Consider the following 24,507-nt stretch of genomic DNA (forward strand, 5'->3'; position numbering starts at 1 on the left):
AGGAAGACTACATAGCAGGGTAGAACAAAGAGTGTTAGAGGAGAGGTGAGGACTTGATTACGTTAGGAAGGAGAAAAAAGTGTGGTTTTTTTTCTCTTTTATCTTCTCACTCAGCATAAACTAAACTCCACATTCAGAGTGTGACTCTCGGAAGACACAAACAGAAGGAGAATAATAAGTTTAGGAAAAAGCTTCAGAGAGCAAAAATGATGAAGACGATGCGAAAAGAAGTGCAGGATGAAGAGACTGAGGTGACGGCATAGCAAAGGCACACAAACAGTTGATTTACCATCACATGTGCAAGAATTTAAAAACAGCTCTGGACAAGAAAGGGACAAATGTTGTTCTTCTTTTTTGGTTTATGTGTTCATGTGAATGTTTGTATGTGTAGTGTGAGAAATTAGGCACATTTGACACTTATAACAATCCTATTGCCCTCTAACTCCAGACAGAGCAGTCGTGCGCTCTTTAATACACAATCAAAGACAGAGTCATATGCACGGACTCACACCTTGTTGGTAATCAGCTTTATAATGTTCTAAATGACCAAATTCTACCTGTTGATATGTCTAATAAACAATTTCTTTCATCCTGGCAGTCAGCCTATCATTAAGCTGCTTTAACTTATCTGTAACAATGAGTCAAAGTGTACCTTGCTAACACAACTCATCAGAATGCAGGTGTGGCTTGCAGCTATCAGTTTTAACCAATTAAAGACAAAAGGTGAAAATCCAGTCAGTGTTGGAGAAACAGGGGGTCACAGGTTCAGATAAGGGAGAGCCGGTACAGACAAAATAAACCGGGTTCGTCATGTGGGCACAAACCTCTTAAATATAGTCATTTCACAGAATATACCGAGTAAACGCCCAAAAGAAAGCATAAATCGCATATGTAACCTGGGGACTTTTCAGACCCAACAGACTGTAACACAGCGTTTACTAATCCTACTCCATATGCTAAAACTATTTAATGTGGCAAGCCCTTTTTTTTTTTTTCTTTTTTTTTAAAAGAAAATAACAAGGCTTCCCATATTCAAGCTTTTTTATTTGGGATTTTCTGAAGCATGAAGATAATGTGACACAATCATGTGGTTTTATTCTTTTATTGACATGAAAATGAATGTGAAAAAATATTACTCTCAGAAACACAGCTTGAAACATTGAACGCAGTAGAGGAAAGATTATAGATTTTCTTGTAAAAAGAAGCAGAACAACAAAAAGCTTTGCTGTTAGCAGTGTTCTTACAATCTCATGTTAAATGAATGTTACTCGGGGTTCAAACCCTTGATATTCGGTTTATTGCACTGTGAAAAGGGTTTAAAAATATGTCTACTTGGAGATTTTGTGCTCACTGAGGTGCCCGGCCCTACCTTGTGTAGTGTGCAAGAGGCTTGTACGAGCTTTCACCCGCTTACAGCACAGCCACCCTCAACTCCATTTTCCCCTCCACTTGTCAATCATCCTGGGTAGCACAGATGAAATAGCTGTACAATGCTGACCTGTGAGTCTGTTATGTATTAATAATGGGTGGTGACAAGCTCAATGTTACATTCAGTGCAACTGTATAAACAATGGTGCTTTGACTGGTGTTGTATTTGCCGGAGAAGAAATGGTTGTGTTGGTCATGTGTAGCAGGTATGAACTTGAAGCTTTAAGCAAAACTAACGTTGCCAAAGTATGCAGGCACAAGTCATCGTAGATTAGTTGTAAAACAGGTAGAGCAGGGTGTGAGTATTGAGGGGAGTCATTGTGGGACACCTGGACTCCTGTTGACCCTTCCCTAGGTGTCGTGGGTCTAACTCGACAAAACACCAGTGGATGGAGGTGCCCACTTGATAACCCCGGTGAGATACTGCACACTCTCACCTTGTTGCAAAGGCTTTCTACTAGGAAGTGTCTTCCTGTTGTGTATGAGCAGAGCATGCATAGTGTTAGCAGAATTAGTTGAGCCTTACGGTGTTATTTGGCATTCATATGGCCCTAAAACTGTATCTGTATGTATAATGTTCTGTCTCCCATCTCCCAATTCGGCTTGTCTGCTTTATATTGTCAGTCATTTGTGATTCTTTTGAAACTGCTCCATAACGGGGTAATGTGTATCATGTGCAATGAGTGTAGTCATAAGGATCATCTGCTTAACCAGATGTTCAAGCCAAACCCGACAAGATGCTGGAAATCTGAAATGAGGTGCTGCTGTTACTTTAACAGGCACCTTGCATCACACAAAGCATAAACAATATTCCTCTAACACAATACACGAGTGACAAATACTTTGTACCAGAGCTATCTTTTGAGAAGTTACTGAGATTTTCTTTCTCCTAAACTGACATTTCCCTCTTGTTCTGTCTCCGGTTGTCTCTGGTGTCCCTGAAGCACAACCCCCCACAGTGAAGGGTATTATCTCACACTAGGAGTTTTAACTAACTGCCACCTCCTCCAATTAGCATTCTTAAAATGGCTAGATTTGTCGTATAAAACTGCACTCTTTGGAAGATTGCAGGCATCGACTGGAAAGAGACCAAGATTAGATGCATTTGAGAATCTGCATGCACCAGTGCTCCTTCAGCACCTGTCTCCCCCTAAGGAGCAACAAGCTCTGCTTCATTTGCTCCCTCATGTCAAGACTCACAGGCAATCTTAGTCAAATAGGGCTGGAGTTTTAATGACTTCCCCGCTCAGTATGTCATGTCTAATGGAAGAAAATGGATGAATGCTACTCTTCACCACTATAAACAGAGGTCATCTTTGATATTACTTTTCATGGATAAGTTAATCAGAGTTAATTAAAATGACCAATAAAATGAAGATTCGGTTGTTATTATTATTGGTGAGGAAATTGGAGCCCTGGTAAGGCAATGAGGGGATCAAAATTAATATGTAATCTGTATTATCAGAACTATGATGTTGATGCATATTTCTCCAGATCTCTGTCTTTGGATAAATTATAAATCAGTTTTTTTTTCCCATCCTATACTTGTACTTCTAAACATGTTTAAGTTTTTCAAGTTCGCATTATTTCTTTTTAGAATTATTAGATCATGGACATGAATGAATTTTGTACCAAAATAGCAATATAGTAAAGGGTACAGATCATTTTGGTTCTGTACTGAAGCACTGAAACCTGACAAGTGCTGCTGGAACTATTTCTACTCATTTGAAAGTTTGTTGTGCTTCTGCATGTCATTCCCCACATGGTCTTGGAACTGATGACCTCCACTGACTATATTTAATTTTTCTTGCATCCCTTTCTCATCACATCTTCATGGTGCTTGCCGCTACAACAATCTCTTTTCCCCACGAGTCCCATTCAATTTTGAAAAACTATACATGGTTCCACACGTGTGAGGTACAAGTACTTCTTTTTAACCCTCCCTGGATGCATGCATCATATATGCTCAAACATCTAATGTGACAGAAAAACTGAGCACAGGTCAATTAGGCAAATCCCCAAGTTATTAATACTTATGAAAACAAAAGTAGATGCAGGCAATTATAATCATATTTGCTTGCCATTGCGAGATCACATATCCAATGTTTTTGTTATATATTTACATTCACAAACAGAGATAAATCTCACATTCAGTAAATTCCTTAAACTTTAAGCACATGCAGCACAGCTCACTTGCCAAGGACCTTTCCCACCCACTCAGTCACCTTCATCTCCTGCATCTATTTCTGTTGATAAACTATCTAAATGGCAACAAAATGAGTATCGCACGGAAAATTAAAGGAGCTGCTGATGGATTTATGTATTGATCAAAAATAAGGCATCAAAGGAAAAAAGTTATTGCTTTTTGATATCTTAATTATTCTACTGTAAGCCATAATGTTTCATTTAAATATCCTACAGATTTATACATAAACACAGGCAGACACAGCTTATTATATTTACTGTAAAATCTGCAGCAGGCAAAGACACAGAGAGTGCATCTTTTTTTTTCACCAAACATCAGGCAGGTTGTCTTGCTGGTGCACCACCTGTTGCCAGGTTGAAAGGGCATGTCACTTTGGGTGACATGGGAAGGATGTTCGCTTTCTGGAAGCCAACTCCAATGGTCCAAGCCGTATAGCAACATTGCAAACAACAGACATGGATGTGTTGTCATTGTTCCCGGCATGGCAGTATTTTCTCTGAACTTGGGGGCTAAAAGAAGCTCTGAGTGTCATTGAGTGTGCTGATAAAAGTATGGCTCAAAGCAGATTCAACCATGAATTTTTCCATTTCCATTTGCTATATTTCTTTTCTATGCCTGTATTCAAATTGTATAGCTTTGATGTATTTGATTATTATGACTATACAATTATAAACAGATGGCAGAGCAAGACATACTCTAAGGTTTTAGATATGAAAGGAAAGGCTTCTGACTATGGAGGAGGATACGCTTTGATTTACTGTACATTTTGAAGAAAGCATAAGTGTATAAAAATCAGCTTTGGTCTGAAGATTGGAATTTCTGCCCTCTTGTCTTGCTGCAGTAAATTGATATTTCGGAATTTATATGGACCCTGGAAAGAAAACATCAGAAGATATTTCACTCCAACATGCATTAGAGGCAGTGAAATTAGTTAATTCGACTCTAGCTTTATATGAATTTAACTGAACTGTTGTTTTATCGACAGAAGTTAGAGGTCAACTCCCGCAAATACAGTTGGTCAACCAGCTTTTTGAGGTCCTACACTGCTCAGTGGCTCTCGATTGCAGGGTGAGAGGATAATAGAGGCTGGTGAGCATCCAAAGGACAGTTTTGTTTATCAAATCGCTGAAAGCATTAAACGGGTTGAACAATGATACCATTTAAAAACCATATCATTAAATTGTCTTACTATGTCTGCTGCCGTCACATTACATACAAATGAAACGGTGTGTGTGCACTGCAGGATAAAAAGATAACACACTGTGCATGCGCAAACCACGCTCACAAAGACACAATTGGAATTGAAATAGAAGAGAACACTTCTAGGATTAAACATCGCTCCAGATGTGAAGAGACATTTTAATGACCTCACTGCTTTTCTGCTGGACAAATTCAGTACACAAGATCAGCTGAAATTCCAAGCTGTCAAGAGAAACTAAGCCCAATATGAAACATCTGTGCGTAGGAGAAGCATATACATAGCATTTGCAGGAAAATTGTAATATTGATTTTGTTGGGAGATCTGTGGCTGCTTAACAGCCCAAATTTGTCAAATAGACAAACACATTTACTGGCACTCAAACAAACAAACACAGTGCTATTGTTTTCTAGGAATTCACATGGATTTTATTCTTGGCACATTATTGCCCTCTCATGTTCCAGTTATTATCTCTGCATATGATATGTTGCAGTGAATGCCAAATAAGACACACCGAGAGGAATCGGATGATCTGAAAAAAATAAAAAAAAATTAGTGGAATGCCGGTTCAGTATGCATCCTACCTTTTTTGGCACCAAGTACTTAAGAGCCACAACTACTTTTTTACTCTCACTGTCTTTCTCACCTCAATCTTGTCTTCACTCACTGCTCTTTTCTCGCAGTGAAACATTTCTCCAATATTTTTACATTCGCTCTCCATTCTCTTTCTTTTCCAGTCCCATCACACTTTCACACATTCCTGACATCCACTCTGAACCTTGCTAATCTCTGTTATTCTCCCACTTTAGCTCCCTCTTTTCATTCTTTACTAAAATAAAGGGCGGTTTGAAGAAGAACATTAACTTCTATTTTCACATAATTGAAGATCATAAGCTGTCAAATATTGAAAGTGGTCCATTTGTATGACACATAAATAGTTTCAGTTAAGTGAAAAAAAAAGTGTCATTAATCTTTGGTCTTATTCAATTTTAGATAACTTAAAAATGCTACTTAAATACTTAACTTCTCCTCTCATCTGTCCTGCTCATGAACTTGTCAAGTCTGTCAACTGAACACAGAGAGCCAAGCTGATATCTACCCTCCATCTAGCGTTAACTTCCAGTAACAAGTTGAACAAGTTAACAGCATTTTTAAGTAACAGAATATGAATAGAATCAGCACCTGTAATGTTTGTACTGAATCTCAAGTTGGAATCCCTTACACCAATCGTTACTGAAAAAAAGTCATCTCATTAATGTCACTGCCTGAAACAGCACGCAAACAAAAGCCACAAATAGAATTAAAAAAATAAATTCAACTAGCATCTTAACTCAAAATGATGTCAAATTACAAACAAGTGTTCAACCACCCCTGACAGAAAAACACGAGTTTCCCATGTTTTCCACATGGGAATCACATCTGTTGACACAAGTTCACCACTTGTTGCAACATGGGAAAAATATGTAGAAAAGTGTTGATGTGAATCTACATGGGCTTCACACATTACACCATGAAAATGTTCCAAAATCACATGTTTCCCATGGACAAAATCCATGTTTCACATGTGCACACTCTCATGTGTATGTGGTCACATGTTATAACAAGAGTTCTTGCACATGTGAAATTCATATTGTTTTCTGTAAGGGACAGGCTTTTTACTTTAAAATTATATTTTACTTTCAATTCGACTTTTTATGTTCTTTGATAGTAAAAGGGTTTAAGGTGCAGGGCCTCTTTCTAATTTTTTTTTTTTTTTTTTTTTTTTTTTTATCTTTCAGGAGTCTGTCAGTCTTTCTTGACAGTCAGAGAAAAAGAAGGAGGGTAAAAGAGAGTATGAGGAGAGATGTAACTGTACTGCACACCCACACAAGGGGTGTTAAGATTAATTATAGATTAAAGCGGATGGAAGGTAGTTGAAGAGCCTTGCATCGGTAAGGTGATGAGGTCAGAAGTAGGCCATGGGCGGGGGTGGATTTAGAAAAGATGCCATGTGAAAGGAGAGCAGGATGAAAGAAAAAAAAAAAAAAAGACAAGAAGAAAAAAGAGAATAGACAGCAGACTGAGCTGAAAAAAGTGGGAAAATGGGAAAGAGCTGGTGACAAAGAGAAAAAAGTGTGAGAGAAAGTGGCTGAAAAAGTGAGAAAGAGATAAGGAGAGGGACAAACTGGGAGGGAGGAGGGAGAGATGGGGTTGTGAAAGAAGAACGCTGGGGAAAGTAAACAGCTGTTTTTGAGATGACACTGGGAAACAGATAACAAAAACAAGCCTCATTAAAACTAATTTTGCCTCCTGGGATTCTTTGGAAATTTCAGAAGCTGTCATTATCAGTTTACCTGCTTTCCTCTGTCTCTCGCGACCTCTCTTCCTCTCTCACCTCTGACAGTTTGGTGTGGGTAAGACAATGCTCCAATAATTATGCTTCTGTCTCTCTCTTTTCCACCTGACACCCTCCAACAAGTCGCAGCAGGGTGTCAAATTTTCAAAAGAGGAATCATCGGCTGCACCTTTTCTCAGAGTGGTAACAATGTGTGTTGGTGGAACGCTGTCAACACCATGCGGAGAGCTGGCAGCTGTGTGGGTCTGTCTCTTCCTGTCCTCACTCTTTCTCTACCTCTCGTCCGTGGGCGTCAATATTTCTTGATACGTGCGCATAGGCATATCATCAACATATGGCCTGTGATCATACAGAAACAGAAGACTGTTGGAAGAACAATGGCTTCGGTCTTGAGAACAATGGTTTCATACTCTGCTGGCTGTAACTAATGATCACTTCCACATTGTCGCTGTTTTGTGAGCCAAGTGTGCCTCACTTGCTAAAACAAAAATAGACGTGCAATTCACAATTTTTAGTACAAGCACACAGTATAAGAAGCACATTCGGTGTAATTAATGTCACTAATTTCATGTGAAACGTGAAAATGTGCCAATAGGTTTCTCCGCGTTTTGCCTTAAATTAAATTTCATCTTCAAAAATGATGGTATAGAGACATCCAGTGATAAAATATGTGAGAAAGAAAAAAAATGAGATTGAAAATGGGTCTAATTACCTTAAAGGATGAAAACTCGATGACTTGAATGACCTATGGAAGGGTGGCAATTTTTGTCAGTTGTCCCACAGAAAACTCCCATTTATTAGATAGCATTCAAAACTATAAGTGAGTGTGAGTAGTTACACAGAAGAGGCAGTGTAAAACTGTCATAAAAATGTCAAATTGAGTAATGAGTCAGAAATAAATATTCACGAGGAGGAAAGTCATCTTTCCTGAGGCACAAAACATATTCAGGGGAAACAGTCAGGAGTGTCAGCCGAGGCTGTCTGTCTTCAAAAATCTCAAAGTTTGCCCACATGGTGTTACCCAGTCAAGAACAGTGGAGTTGGAGGAATACTAATAATGCCTTTTGAAGAATTTGTTTCCATGAAAGATAATGAAGCAGAATGAATGTACAGTAATAGAGCCAGAAACACTTAGCCCATCACAGGACTATACAACGTCTGATACGTTAATGCTGCTAGAGTTACACAATAAAGGCCTCGTTTTATACAGTTTATATGGTATTAAAAGAATAGTAGCAGGGCAATCGTGATAAGATTGAGAGAGATTAAGGTCAGAGAGAGCTTCACAGAAACAAATCAGAGCCATTGAACAAGATATTTGACTATACTGTGTGTTTGGTAGTTACTTGGTTTGTGTAATTGTTTTTATTATTGTGGCCAAGTTTTCGAGTTTGCCTGTCCTTGAAGCAACCTTTAGAGCTTTACAACTATTTACCAACCCATACTGTATGCATGCTGTGCTAGGTGGCTAACAGGTCACTCTCATTCTGGGCTACCCAGATAGTATAACCCTGACATGCTTTCTAGGTTTAAAATAACACAGGGCTAGGTCTCAGACGACACACTGTTCCTCATTTAGTGCTCTAGTTTCATCTTCTTGGCAATGTATGTGTGTGTGTCTGTGTGTCTGTGTGTGTGTGTGTGTGTGTGTGTGTGTGTGTGTGTGTGTGTGTGTGTGTGTGTGTGTGCGCGCGTGTGTGTCTGGTGATAGGTGTATGTGTGTGTGCATCTTAATTGAGATCCCATCACACAAAGTTATGACCCAGTACTAACTTCCTGTAACTCCTCTAAAAATACAGTCTATCCAAACTTTTTAATAGCTCATTTGCTTATTTGAGTCGAAGGCTGCAGCACTGAGTGACATAAAAAACAGCACAGAGAAAAAGCTTGGATGAAACGCAGCATCGCTTAGGAGCTGAGCTCAAAATCAGTAAGTAGTACATCGGTTCAGTTCTTCCCAGAACTTGTCACTTTCTTGTCAGCAGCTGTGAATCTGATACACCGAGCCTCATTGCTTGTTTGTTTACTGACTGCTTCAGTACAGCAGTCCTGCGTCTTGTGTTATTTAAGCTTACTGAAATAATGTGAATATTAGTTCACAGGAAGGACTCTTTGCTTAAACAGGCTACAATTTGTTTTATAGCATCATGTTATTAGAAGTTGGAGACTATGTTACTGTTTATTTGGATGGATCGGTGGGACCAAAACAATAGAGGAAAACCCCAGAGTGCAATTGCGTCAGACAAAAACAGAACACCGCAAATTCTTTCTATAGCACCACTTCACTGTTCACAAACACAGACACTATGGCACAAACATCGTCATCACGCTGTAAGAAGAAGATAAGGGTGAACATGGATGTCGACTTTTTCTGATGGAGAGGTTTGAAGTTGGACAAATGAGGTTGGACTCATGTTCGAGTCGCTCACAGATAGTTCTTTTTTTTTTTGAAGTGGGGTTGCAAGAGGTACTCATCCATAGTCAGTGTATTACCTGAAGTAGATGGGGGGTCAGCACGTCACAGTTTGGAGAAGCAGGCAGCTGTATCAGCATTGAAGCTGAGCAATGGGTCAGCACCAAAACGTATCTTAGCCGCCTAAAAGAAGGCCCACTTAAAAAAAAAAAAATTCAATATCAGTTTAAGTATGCTTTATTTAGCATATTTTCACCACTTTACCTTGCCATCAGACAGCCCTTTCTGACGGGAAACTGCACCATTATATCTATCTGTGCTCTCTTCAAAGCCACATCTGATAAAAACTGTAATTTTATCTTGCAGAACACGGGGAGGTTCTGTTCTACAGCTGCCTCGATCGGTTACTTTGTGTCTGTTATTGTGGTGTTTTAACACGTAAGTCCGAATTTAAACATCAAAGTCGCATAAGAACACAAACCACCTAACCGATGAAGGCAGTGGCAGATCAGTAACTCCCGAGGAGCTCTCCGAGGTAAAATTACTGTTTTTGTCTTGGGAGTCTGGTGACTTTGAAGAGAGCGATGTAACTGCACTACACAGTTCATTCTGGTCTGCAGGGGAGACGGAAATTACGTGAACTTTCAAAGAACAAAATGATGCCTCATGATCCTTCCCTTCTCTGGCTTTATAATACAGTATTCCATGCAGTTTTACTGCTGCCTTATAGTTGAAATTGGCTGGAAATTGCTAATTATAAGTTTTAGGTGTATAGGCTTACTTGATATGAGTGATGTTGTCCAAATACACCTTGCCTGCACAGATCCTGCAACTTTCAGTCCAGTGTGACTGTTATAATGCCCAAGAGTACCTAGCAAAGCTCTCATTGAAACAGAAAAGGCTGTGGGTCCAGTCTGTTTTTGACAGGGTATATATGATTGTAATGGTCTGAACCATCCTGCTGGAAGTCAATGCTCTGCATTTAAGAGTCAGTGGACAAATATAGTCATACTCTGATCTCCAAGCACACACCCACCTCCCCCACCAACCTCCCTCTGTCTCTTACAGTAGTGAATGTTAAACATTACATGGACCTAGAAATATCATAGCACTCATAAAATATAAATGGTAGATACACAGTAAAAAATACACACTCACAGACATGCACTATTCCCTGCTTGTGCATTCAAAGAAAACCCTGAGCTGGGTAGGGATGCACAAAAATCTCCATGGGATAATGGTTGTCTCAATGATACTTGACATTTTTTATTTTTTTTGTATCATATTTCTCTTTCTTCCTCTGCCTCAAATTCTGACTGTTATTTATTGTACTTTTTTTTTTTTTTTCTGATGAGCTGCTGTTGTTTAGAAGCTGCTTCTGGATTAAGTTTTATTGAGCATACTGATCTGACTATAGTACTAGATAGGTCAGCTTATGCAACATGCATGGCTCACTGCATATGGGGGATGTATTGTCCTCTCTCATACTCTCCTACTGTTTCTTCTCCTGTGTTCTCCCACTCTGCGGGTTCAGTGGTCATACAGATGGTAAACCATATGACTACACTCTTATTTTATAGGTCCAGTGCAATAGGAACTGTAGTGCACTTGTTCATATTTATATTTAAGTAAGGAAATTCTTCAAATTTTGAATCTATTATAATGTCCTAATCAGTGTCTGCTCCGGTCTGTCATGCAGTCAATGGATGCTTACCCAGGTTAAAATAAAGTCTTGTAGAACACACAGGACTTCTCAGAGGAACATCTAAAATATTGTGTGTTAAAAATCAATATCTAAAATAGTACACGATCAAAAACACCATTGTCCTCTTACCCTCAGTAGGCTAGAAAATGTTCTCTTCTTCTGGTGGAGAGCAGGGGCGTAATGTGAATGTCAGCATAGATTAGCATGGATGAAGAGAGGCTCATGTAAACTCCTACTCTCTTCCCAGACAAATAGTCGTGTCCTTCCCATCTCAGCCCTAAATGTTCTTCATTTATGTGTCATGGACAAAGACCAAGCTATCAAAGCAATGATGTTGCACCATGTCTTCTCCTCTCACATCTTCCTCTTCTCTCCTCTCCCCACTCCTCTCACCTACCCTCCCCCCTCTCCCCTGCCCTCCCCTCCCCTCACCTCCTCGTGGGTATGCTACAGGCAGCACTGTATATGTGCATATACAGTGTTTATGTAAATATAATAGTGTCTGCTACAGCAGCCACTGTTGCACTGCTAACCTCAGTACATATGTTGCCTGTGCACTGAGGGTGTACTAAAACTTGAAAACTGTTATTAACTTTCTGTCACACACACACAACAATATATAATTAATAAATATAATTACAGCGATAATCACATCTTCTCTTTAGCTCTTTTTCTGTCACTGGCACTATTACCCACACAAGGTATACTGATAATTACTTGCAGGCAGTAGCTTCATTAGCCAGCAGACCTGGCAAGCGGATTAACACTTTAAAGAGTTGAGGGAAAGAATGAGGGAGGGTGTTAGAAGCTATAAAATATGAGGTAATGTTAAAAAGTTGAGTATTTGCATGAGAGAGGGAGGATTAGGTCAACACAAACCGTGAACTAACGTGGCATATGACAAGTATATACAGTGGTGTGAAAAAGTGTTTGCCCCCTTCCTGATTTCTTATTTTTTTTGCATGTTTGTCGCACTTAAATGTTTCAGAGCATCAAACAAATTTAAATATTAGTCAAAGATAACAAGTAAACACAAAATGCAGTTTTTAAATGAAGGTTTTTATTATTAAGGGAGAAAAAAAAAAAATCCAAACCCACATGGCCCTGTGTGAAAAAGTATTTGCCCCCTAAACCTAATAACTGGTTGGGCCACCCTAAGCAGCAACATCTGCAATCAAGCGTTTGCGATAACTTGCAATGAGTCTTTTACAGCGCTGTGGAGGAATTTTGGCCCACTCATCTTTACAGAGTTGTTGTAATTCAGCCACATTGGAGGGTTTTCCAGCACCAACCGCCTTTTTAAGGTCATGCCACAGCATCTCAATAGGATTCAGGTCAGGACTTTGACTAGGCCACTCCAAAGTCTTCATTTTGTTTTTCTTCAGCCATTCAGAGGTGGACTTGCTGGTGTGTTTTGGATCATTGTCCTGCTGCAGAACCCAAGTTGGCTTCAGCTTGAGGTGACGAACAGACGGCCGGACATTCTCCTTCAGGATTTTTTTGGTAGACAGTAGAATTCATGGTTCCATTTATCACAGCAAGTCTTCCAGGTCCTGAAGCAGCAAAACAGCCCCAGACCATCACACTACCACCACCATATTTTACTGTTGGTATGATGTTCTTTTTCTGAAATGCGGTGTTACTTTTACGCCAGATGTAACGGGACACACACTTTCCAAAAAGTTCAACTTTTGTCTTATCAGTCCACAGAGTATTTTCCCAAAAGTCTTGGGGATCATCAATATGTTTTCTGGCAAAAATGAGACGAGCCTTAATGTTCTTTTTGCTCAGCGGTGGTTTTCGTCTTGGAACTCTGCCATGCAGGTCATTTTTGCCCAGTCTCTTTCTTATGGTGGAGTCATGAACACTGACCTTAACTGAGGCAAGTGAGGCCTGCAGTTCTTTGGATGTTGTTGTGGGGTCTTTTGTGACCTCTCGGATGAGTCGTCACTGCGCTCTTGGGGTAATTTTGGTCGGCCGGCCACTCCTGGGAAGGTTCACCACTGTTCCATGTTTTCTCCATTTGTGGATAATGGCTCTCACTGTGGTTCGCTGGAGTCCCAAAGCTTTAGAAATGGCTTTATAACCTTTTCCAGAGTGATAGATCTCAATTACTTTCTTTCTCATTGGTTCCTGAATTTCTTTGGATCTCGGCATGATGTCTGGCTTTTGAGGATCTTTTGGTCTACTTCACTTTGTCAGGTAGGTCCTATTTAAGTGATTTCTTGATTGAGAATAGGTGTGGCAGTAATCAGGCCTGGGTGTGGCTAGAGAAATTGAACTCAGGTGTGATAAACCACAGTTAAGTTATGTTTTAACAGGAGGGAGCAAACACTTTTTCACACAGGGCCATGTGGGTTTGGATTTTTTTTCTCCCTTAATAATAAAAACCTTCATTTAAAAACTGCATTTTGTGTTTACTTGTGTTATCTTTGACTAATATTTAAATTTGTTTGATGATCTGAAACATTTAAGTGTGACACACATGCAAAAAAATAAGAAATCAGGAAGGGGGCAAACACTTTTTCACACCACTGTACCTAATTCTTTAATTTGCTCTACCAGAGTCTTTACTCCTGTCTTTACATAAAATGTATGTGTTCATGGGTGCATGCTAGACTGGGTATGCATGCATATGTGTGTACCATCTGTTCCATGTTTCTGAATGCACCGATGCAATAATAAATGAGTTCCAGGAAATTATGAAATAATACAGGAATATCTATAAATACAGAGACAGAGCGAGACGCGGATGGGGCAAAACTCAGAAAAGACACAAGAGACTAACAACACATGAACAAAATTATTCATTCTTTTGACCTTTCTCTGCATTACAGATGAACTGAAAGCTTAAACTGTATCAAAGAAGGACAGGGCTAGTGATGTAACCTAATGTGAGCAAAATTATTGAATGCTAGACGCAGTATACTGGCACACTGACTGCTACAGTTGTGCCAAAATGAAAGAGAGGCTGAGAGAGAGACAGAGAGAGAGAGGAGGAAAATAAAGAGAGTCTGAGAAGTATTTATTCCGTTCTGTGTGTGTAGGTGTGTGTGTGCGTCTGTGTTTCACAAACAGATGCACAGGAGTGAAAAGACAAGCTGGCGTGATAATAATGTGTAAGAGAAAGTGATGGAAAGAAAGCCCCAGGGATACAAGTGACAAACAAAAGGTAAAGTGTAGAGCTGCATGAAACAGTGTCTCTTTATCTTCTTCTCCTCCCAGTTGACTTTCACCCTTGAAATGTTTTTTTTTTTTTTTTTTTTTTAATTGCATTCTGGGATTGCTGGTGACCCAGCACTTAGATAAAGCAGATTAAGTTGCATATCAAAATCACATTGCTTGTAACTTTTCAGAGTGTAGTATTTATAATAGCAAACACAAATAATACCTTTGAAATTTTTCTTCGTCACCTTTTAAAAATAAATATGTATTATGTCAGGAAAAAAAATATTTTGTGTGAATTACACTCACGTAGTTGTGGTTATTGCTTTGCACAGTGATGGATCTTGTATGAAGCATGCACCACTTGTGCAAAGATGAACCAGTATTTTTGTGTGAGTGTTTTTCAGCTGCAGTGATTCTGATTGTGGACAAACTAAAGTCTTTAAAGCATCCATCAACTTTTGGCATTTGTGCACCGCTTTCTGTTTCTACAGTTGTGGCTGTAGCAGCAGAAAGCCAATATTTAACAGATGTGTGATATCTTTCCAAGTTGGAAATTTGATTTTGAAAACTTCTGGTGTGTTTATAAAAAGGGGGTTGAGGCAGTTCAGGTTACAGCATGAGATTCCCATACCAGACTTAATTTCTCTGGAGACCACAAATTGGATATTATGACCACTGTGCCATTCAGAGCTCGTACAATTTTCCATGCTCTGCTTCCATAATCATGAGTGGCACAAAAACTAATTTTCATCATCAGATTTCTCAGGTACATCTTACTTTGCAGAGATATTGTTATCAAAACAAAATACCGTTCTGAAATAAATCTGTAACCCGGGTGCAGCCCATTATGTTGCAAAAACCCAAATAAATACACTTCTGTATCTTTGTGTCTATATAGGTATTGCAACAGTGAGACAACATGAGACAGTGACTGAAAAAGGAAAAGAAAAGACAGGAGAAACACACATAAAGGGACACGGGTATGTCTCAAGTCGTATTCCAATATCAAACTTTGAACAAACAGGCAACAGGGAGCAATCCTAATTTAATACGAGAAGGTTGCAGCTTGTGTTTGTTAGTGACGCTGCAGTTTTACACTACAGGTGAAGCCAAAGCATTTGGATGCACTGGAAAGAGGGATTGCTAAACTTACGAGTGAGAACAAAATCCTATTGTTTGGACCGATAGCGGTACTAAAATCTGTAGGATTATTTCACTGGGGAACATAACTGTGCAGGCTAGTGCACATTCATGCTCATGTGTTGCTCACATTCAGACAGGCTAATAAACAAAAAGATACAGCAGTTAACATCCTCTGTAGAGGTAACTAAGTTATTGCAGTGTCACTACATACATACAAACAAATTTGATTAAAAAAATGTAACTGACATATGACATTTTGAATACACTTTTACACATTGATTGGTGGCAATTAAATCTAAGTCCCGCTGCAGTAACCCATCTGTTTTTTCAAGTCAAGGACAATTTACAACCACTCATAAATGAAAAAGCTCAGTAACTGAAGTCTTGGTGGATATAAGTCCAATTAGCTCAGAACTCATCAGTAAAACATGTCACACACTTGATGAGACTCAAACTATGAGGTAATTTAATGCTTCATTCCTTCAGCCCTTCACTGCAGCACCAACACACATGAATGAGACTGTAGACAATGCTGAAACACACTCTCACACACCAAACATATTTCCACATATCAGGTCTAGACTACTCAAAACTCACATGAACACAAAAAACACAGGCACGTCTGGCTTAGTTGTCATACAAACACACAGACACACATAGCTAGACACAGGCAAACACAAAGTCTGTGTTCCAGGCAGCCACCAGATCGATAATCCCATTATAGCTGAAAAAGGGTCTTTTATTTGTTCTGATTGAGTTGGGAGGAAGAGGCATGGCTCATAATTAAAGCAGGATTTTCTAGATTGATGGTTAAATGGGGTGGATCGGAATTTAAGCAGATACTTGAGTGTGATAAACAATCCTCTTCACAAAGACACAGGCTTAAATTTTGCCTCTCTTTTTCTCTATGTCTCCATTGCCCCTTGCTTGGTCCATCACACTTCACATCAACAGCGTACAATTTTATTCCCTCCTTTGAGATGTGGTGTAGATGTGGGTGCAACAATAACAGTATATGCCAGGTCACTTGCTTTGAAAAGGAGTGCTTGAAAAGAGGTCATATTGCTGCATTTATCTCCAATCAGAGTCTGTACAATTGGACTTGGCCAGAGTCCAAGACTTAACTTTAGAGCCGTGACAAAGAAACAGAGCTTACACTTTTGTTAACAAATACTTGCTGTGAATCACCCTCAACACACATTACATAAAAACAAAGCTACTAGAAAAAGGTATGGTATGAGTATTTATGCTACAGTTTGCCCCAGTTAAAACAGTTCTCTCAGGCTGTTGCTGTAACAATCTTGCAATCACTGGCATTCACATCGTTGGCATAAATTAAATCATTTCCATGTCTAAATCTCTCTTTAGCATCTCTTGAATGATGTAAGTGACTCTCCACAATCATCCCTACAACAGTGGTTTCACTTTTTACACATCATGTCTCTTTACTGTAATACCCATGTATCTAGAAGGTGTGATATTTCCATGAACTTTATTCAGGAATCGGTTCTGATCCTAATGAATAGCACTCTTTCTCTTAAAGAGGTAATTTGTTTGCAAAAGGGGTCAAGTACACCCTTCAAGTTAATTAATTAATTAAATATACAAGAAAGATAATGATGCTTGTCACTGTGTCTTGGGCAGCACTGTTTAATGAGTGTCCACCAACTGTTGTCGTTTTATGAATCAAGAGCAACTTGCTCTGCTATGTCCCTAAACGCATCACAGCGGTTTTTATTAGCTCACCTGTCAGACTCAAAAACCCTTTAAGGGCCCCCTAGTTGCCGCTCTGTTTCTATACTCAACTGGGCTGGAATGATTTGAAAAGACCCAACTAAACGAGAGTGACATCCTCAGGGCTCGCCATTTAATTAAAGCCACAAACATAAAAAAAATTAAGGGGATTTACTTATAGACCTGTTCAGGGTGTTCCCCGCCTTTTGCCCAATGTCAGCTGGCATAGGCTCCAGCCCCCCCTGTGACCCTGTACAGGATTAAGCGGGTGTAGATAATGGAAGGACTGACTTATGTAAACGATTATATCACTGGCAGATGTAACTGTGACGAGCCCCATACATTTTCACAGGGTTACAGTAACTGATGAAGCAGGTCACAGCTGATCATGTAGGACGCACGCACGCATGTTACATTACACATGGCCTTGTCATAAGAAACCAGAGGCTAACATCTGATGTCTTTGTTTAGGCTCTGTATACATACAGTATGTAGCCATACATTCATATATAGGCTCCCTCTGTGTTTTCTTTGTGTGGTTTTTATAAGTGTTCCGACACTGTAGTATTGAAATTAAAATGACTGACTGATTTGTTTTGCCAGAGCACATGCTGGTAAATGGAGCTTTTAGCCAGTGAAAACTGCTCACTGAGGTGAAATAGAGACTGACCGTGTCTAACACGTCATGACAAATATTTACAACTTTATTCGATTGCAGTTAACATTTCAGCAGTCCCTGTATTCACTGCTAAAGATGTATTCAAATAAGGGAGAAATGCACTGCAGCTGTGAGTCAAGGGTTTCCCTGTGATGAGGTAGCACCACCGCCTCCAATGGAGAGGCTATAGAGCTCACTGTGACTGGTGGTGCATGGAAGGACATTGTTGTCATGCCCACAGAGACGATGAGTGTATGCTGAAATTAAAGTGCTCCACACAGAATCTTAGCTTGAAACCCTGTCTGACATTGAGTAGCAGAGGTCACTGTGTGCACACATTGTTAAATAAATATATATACAAGATCTACTGTAATAATTCTAGCCTTTATTTTCCCTCCTTACTTACAGGACAATGATTATATTGTAAGCAGTGATATAATGTGACTTCCAGGTGGTAGTCACAATACAAATGACAAAATAATTAAGAATCAGTAACAGCTTTTTGGCCACAGCTGTCGGGCATTAAAATGTGTTAACTAGATCTCTAATGAAGAAAATGAGTACACAAAATGAACTTTCAGTGGAGGCAAACAATACAGTGCTAAAACAAAAGTAAAAACATATAACATGAATCATTGAGGAGGCATTATGTTCAGCATGATTTCAAGGAAAACATCTGTCAGAGCACAGGTGCATCCAAGAGGGCGCAGCAGGTCGAGATGAGGAACTGTGCATGCCATATAGTCATGTCAGTGTAAACAATCATTGAATAGTGGATAAAGAATGCAACGTTCCCTTGAAGTGCTGGTGCCTTTATGTGTCACTATAAACAATGCAGCAGCACAAAACTAGACATTTACCAGTCAAAGTCACTGTGAACACAGCTTAGCTGTCAGAAGTGAAAACAGAGATTCTGAATCAGCCCGAGAAGGAGGATTGACAGCAATAGAGCCAAAGCATTTGTGTGTGCCAAAGTCCCACAGTTTCCAACAAGTAAAATCAATGTCCAAGATCCCTGTGCGTCTGAAGCAGCAAAACAGGAATCTTGTTTAAACTGCTAAGAGCACGTCAGCTGACTTCTATCACCAAACTCTGACTTAAACCTTTAGTGTGGGACTTTTATATATAAACAAATGTTCACTATGTTCATGCAGAGAATGCACGAAGAATGCAAAGTGGGCATGCACAACAGATTTATGATAGCCAAGCTGCCTAACTTTTGGTTTAGCCCTATGCTAACTGGGAAGGGGGCAAAATGATTCAATCACACAGGTCTCCTAGACTTTCCATATCTAATCGGACGGAATCCATCAAACGTTGATGGCAAAATGTGTCAATTCGCGGGGCTGTGATGCTCAAAACTATCATCTATCATTTTACAGTTGCAGTCTTACAGCAGCAACAGGCATATGATGTAAGAACATGTCAACAGGGTTTTTGTAATTAATCTCACTGTCAAAAAGAGGGAACAAAAGTACTGCACTGTGGGTTTAAAATGGGGTTTTCATAATAGTCTTACACAACATTGTTTACACTTCTTTCTCTAAAAGCAACAGCTACATAACACAACATAATGTACATTTTACAGGTAAGTATTACAGTGTTCAAGACTACTAATTTCATAAACAATCAACTTATTGTTTTTTCTACTCAATCTATATATATATTTCTTCATTTATTAAATTGTTATAAATTATCAAAACCACACACACACAAAATGTTTCCAATGAAGTCACAACTTTTTAGACAGGCTTTTCAAAATTCTCTAAATTTTGCAGTAGGAAATCTGTTACCGACTGCAGTTAGAAGCCTCACTTAAATTAGCATGTTCATACCATAAATCTTGGGACAAACTAAATTTTGAAAATAACAAACTGACTGTTGAATTGTCAGATCTCCCATTGTGAAAGAGCACGCACAACTTGTACTGTGGAGTTGGTCCTCTGACCATAATCATGAACTTTGACATAATTGTCCAATTTGATGAATCTATATTGGAATAAGCAGCCTCGGTCAATCACACCCATTCAACGAAGCAACTACAGCATCCGTACACGCCCCCTGTCTGAACTAAACTCTGGATTGCTTTTGAATTAACCTCAATTTAAGGGCAGGGATTGCCTTTTCCTAAACAAACACACTGCCAGTGAAAACTCAGTCAGAAGGGGGGGGGGGGGGGGGGGGGGACCTCAAGGCATTCAGTTTCAACTGTGATTGCATAACTGGTGACAAAACAATATTCAACGGGCAAAGCCGACCCAATGAAGACAGAGTAGTGACTCTCATAAGCCTCCATAGCTCAACAATTACATTGCCCCATATTCCCCAATGACTGGTGTTAGTAAGGAAGACAGCTGTACAAGCCTGAGACTCTCATTTCCACATGCAAATTATGATAATTTTGTCTTTATCTTATCTGGGTTTATGTATCCAAAACATCTGAATAAACAAATTCAACACCATTAATTATCAAGACTGCAGCTCTCCATTGCATCATACAGGGCCATAGTGGGCTACGGTTGAGGGTTGGTTAGGCCTTCCCCCTCCTCTATATATAAGCATGGACAACAAACCACAGTCACTCCAAAACCTCTATCACATCCATTAAAGACCACAGAACTTAACATATCACTATGGAAGCTGTGACTTTAAACTAGTCATTTTGGATACCTCTAACCAATGAGCACGGAGGTGTCTTTCTGGGATATTTGAGAACACCAAACAGCAAATAATACAAATGATCAACGCACATGTAATTATCAAATAGAAGACCAGGAAAATAATTTCTCTAGTTCTATTTTAGAGACGCATCTAGGGTACAGTCAATCATTGATGTTGCATCAGTCACCAAAGAAACAGAACTGAGGGCTTCCTCGAAGTAAAAACATCCCTCCTCTAATTTCTCATTGCTCAAGAGAGATAACATTTTGGCAAAAACAACCCAAAATTTTGACCAGGCACTAAAACTCTGAGAAAGTTCTGGCTGATTATAAGGAATACAAACTGACTTTAATTAAATTCAAGGCCCAAATGAATCAGAACAATGTTTTGTATTTTTTTCTCTCTTATCTATCTGTACTCGTTACTTTGTTTTTAAAAAGCAGTCTACTTTCAAAGGACAATTCAGGATTCAATGTATCAATACTTTGTCTAAAACAAGGTACAGGCCATCCATGTGCACACTTACAACACGAATGCTCACACTCGTACATGTGTATATATGTTTTCATACATTTTTCAATACCGATGATTACTTGTGACCTTTTTTTTTTGTGGTGCTATATTATCAGGAACACTGAGTCCTTTCCTGACAATAGTAATTAGCATAATGGTATATGAGCTCCATGAAATGGTGGCAAAGCTTCATTTCATGAATACAAAGGTGGATGAATTGAGTTGGGTTACGATGCAATACATTTCTCTTAGAGTAGAGACAATTTTCCAACACAGTAGGTGGGAAGAAATCGGAGAAGAAGTAATTACAACAATTACGTCTTTTGCTTTATCTCTGCCTGACACAGAGAATAAAATAGTCGAGCTAAGTGAAGAACTGTCAACACTAATGACAGTGTGGCCAGTAAAATAAGTGCAATTAAAACAGGAAAGATGGCATAATATATGCTTGTGAAGACTCTAACGAATGCTTTCACCCCAGTGTTAAAATTTATGCCAAAATTGCCACAGACACTCATGCACTGCACATACAGAAAGAAGCAGAAAACCAGGCACATACTGTATGTCTAACAGTTTGGCTGGCTTTATTGCTTAAAGTTAAATATTCACCAGCATGTGTTTTGTGTGGCACTAAAGGTAAATAAAGCGTAGATATGCTGGGTATATATAGGAAAACACACAGATGTGGTGAATGACTTACAAAATGAAACCGTTTTACGTGTCCATGTTCGACTTCCTTCTCAAATTAAATTAGAGCCTGAATTCAATACCCATCAGGAAAGGCATTATTTTCGTCATACCTGCTTTCTCTCTTCTTGATGTCCTCTCTTTCCTCAGGTGTGTTTATCAAGACACAGAAGTGCTCCTGTTTTTTTCTCGATGTTTATCCTTCATGAAGATTTTCCAATGAGGAAAGGTCTTCCCAGGACTCGAAGGTGAGCTGTTACACCAAACTTTGTTTTGCTTTTCTCTGCCGTGGCACAGGTCCTCAGTGGTTCTGCCGGGATTATAGGAGACAAAACTGGGCCTGGAGCTAAAATACCAAAAAAATACAAAAGGGATTAAACATCACAAACATCACCAAACATTTTGGAATTAAAAGAAAGTCGACTCGTTTCAAAACATTTTTTACTTGTTAATTTGCATTTCAAACTCATGCATGTAACTAATCATTGTGCGTTTTCATTACCTCATTTCATTTACTGGAAATTTGTTCATATTTGGTAAAGAGAGTTCAAATTTTGATATAAATGGCAACATGACAACAGCATCCACCATGTTCCTTCATAATAAATGGATAAGAACTGTTTATTGTTCAAAAGAAATACCTTTTGGTAAAATATATCTATATTTTATGAGGAAGAATGAAAAAATAACAATGGATAATGCATCCCTCAGCACTCAGGGGTTTCAAATGAAATGTGAAAGGCAGCAGGGTGGCAATGTAGATGATCAAATTTGAGTTGTGACTACAGTCAGACAGAAACAATAAGGTGAGAGAGTATGAGTGAAGGAAGGATTTTCAGAAATGTACAGTTTATTTTCTGCATGAAGACTGAAGAAATGTGCAATGGACCCATGACAAGCATGATTAATAATAATGCTGAGGCATCTATCTATCTATCTATCTATCTATCTATCTATCTATCTATCTATCTATCTATCTATCTATCTATCTATCTATCTATCTATCTATCTATCTATCTATCTATCTATCCATCCATCCATCCATCCATCCATCCATCCATCCATCCATCCATCCATCCATCCATCCATCCATCCATCCATCCATCCATCCATCCATCGCTCCTGCCATCTCTTATTTCTTCTCTTTCTGATTCACTTTTACTCACTCTTCATGCTGCTGTGGTTTACTTAAATTAACATCACCAATGCAGACAAGCAGGGTAACAATAATGATGACAATAATGGCTGATGATGCATCAGAAGGGTACAAGGTGGCAGATGGCTTGATCTGTAAGTGGAACTGTATATAATGAGATGCTACCTAGCTCCTATTTAAGTCACAGAGCTGGACACCTGTCACAGCACACCTCCAGCTGTCAATACACAACACATTTTGCAACTATGAACAATTTGTGCAAATAACTGTCAGAGAAAGTGACACACACACAGTCCTCATCTTTCTCGTTCCATTTCTGCTGCTCTCTCTTTTTGCTCCTTGCCTCTCTTTATCTGTCTCTTTCCGTCTTGCTCTCTCGCACTCCCTCCAGCACTTTCACCCTCTCCCTGACACACACTCAAGAACAGAATACACACAGACAATCTAAATCAGTTAGGGAGAGCCTGGCTGGCTGCCCCAAAGTGAGCTGAGCGTGTCATCTCATTTTTAGCAATAACACTGAGCTGATCCTGCCCCTCTTTTTCAAGTTAAACGGAGAAATATCACTGCATTAGACATGATCTTTACACAGTTAAGTAGATATGTGCATGTGGGAAGATAAGAGCACATGCCCCATGAAAACACATACACACTGAGGAAAACACATCCCATCAGCTCTCTCACACAATAAGATATACTTGCAAATGACGTGAGTACAGTCACCGAGCATGTTTTGCATGCACCCTACAGATACAGAAATCAAACACATACACTTATTTAGTCGCCACACAAACCACAAACATTTCTAAGCTGACTGCCGACACAGGTAACACTTTTCCGAAGTTACGTAAGAAAATGTGGAATGAGAGAGGACTAAACAAGGAACGAATCATGCTCGTCCTTAAGCACCGTTAATGAGCAGTTTTGAACACTTATGGATCAAGGAATGTGCCATTTAGAATCATCTGTGAGAGAACAGACAGGAAGATTTAACTCTGAACCAGCTGCTAAGTGGCACAAACTAGTCAAACTCAATCATAACTAAGCACTTCTCGTTAGTTGCTGCTTTTTGTGCTCCCAGTAAGTGACACATAGTACTGTGTAGTAATAATTTCCTCGTTACTATAAGATTATCTGATCATTACTTACCCATTTTGTACCACCTGAAGTAAAGTAATGCATCAAAAACCGTTTAGGAAAATTGTTTTTTTTTTACTGGGTAATTGACAATTAATCATTCAATAACACAAAAAGGGTTAGGTAAGAAAGTATTAGTCCTGCCGTATTCCCAGGCTGTTCATATTGTTTGTGGTATAGTTAGTGTTTATTGATCAAACATCATCATTGATTCTCCTTACTTTTCTTGAAAAGGCTTTAAAATTTGCATAAATCTTGAATACGTTTTATGTTGGTTGGTTGTCTGTTTCAGTATCAATAATAATCTTGCTGCAGCAAGAGTACTGATGTGATTTAGCAAGAGAGATCATATTTCTCCTGTTTGA

General features: G+C 39.1%; 1 protein-coding gene across 2 annotated transcripts in view; it reads right to left on the reverse strand.

Moving 5' to 3' along the window:
- The window catches only part of LOC138198104 (protein phosphatase 1 regulatory subunit 29), a 66,555-nt gene that overhangs the window by 24,212 nt on the left and 17,836 nt on the right, over window positions 1-24,507 (reverse strand). For both annotated transcript variants that reach the window (XM_069149301.1, XM_069149302.1), the window contains one exon: window positions 21,963-22,195. The gene's annotated coding sequence lies outside the window, so the exon portion shown is untranslated. The remainder of the gene's footprint in view (window positions 1-21,962; window positions 22,196-24,507) is intronic.

Source organism: Embiotoca jacksoni, unplaced genomic scaffold, assembly GCF_022577435.1.
Source record: "Embiotoca jacksoni isolate LCO1_2020_lvr unplaced genomic scaffold, fEmbJac1.0.p SCAF_15, whole genome shotgun sequence".
In the NCBI taxonomy this organism is placed as follows: domain Eukaryota; kingdom Metazoa; phylum Chordata; class Actinopteri; family Embiotocidae; genus Embiotoca; species Embiotoca jacksoni.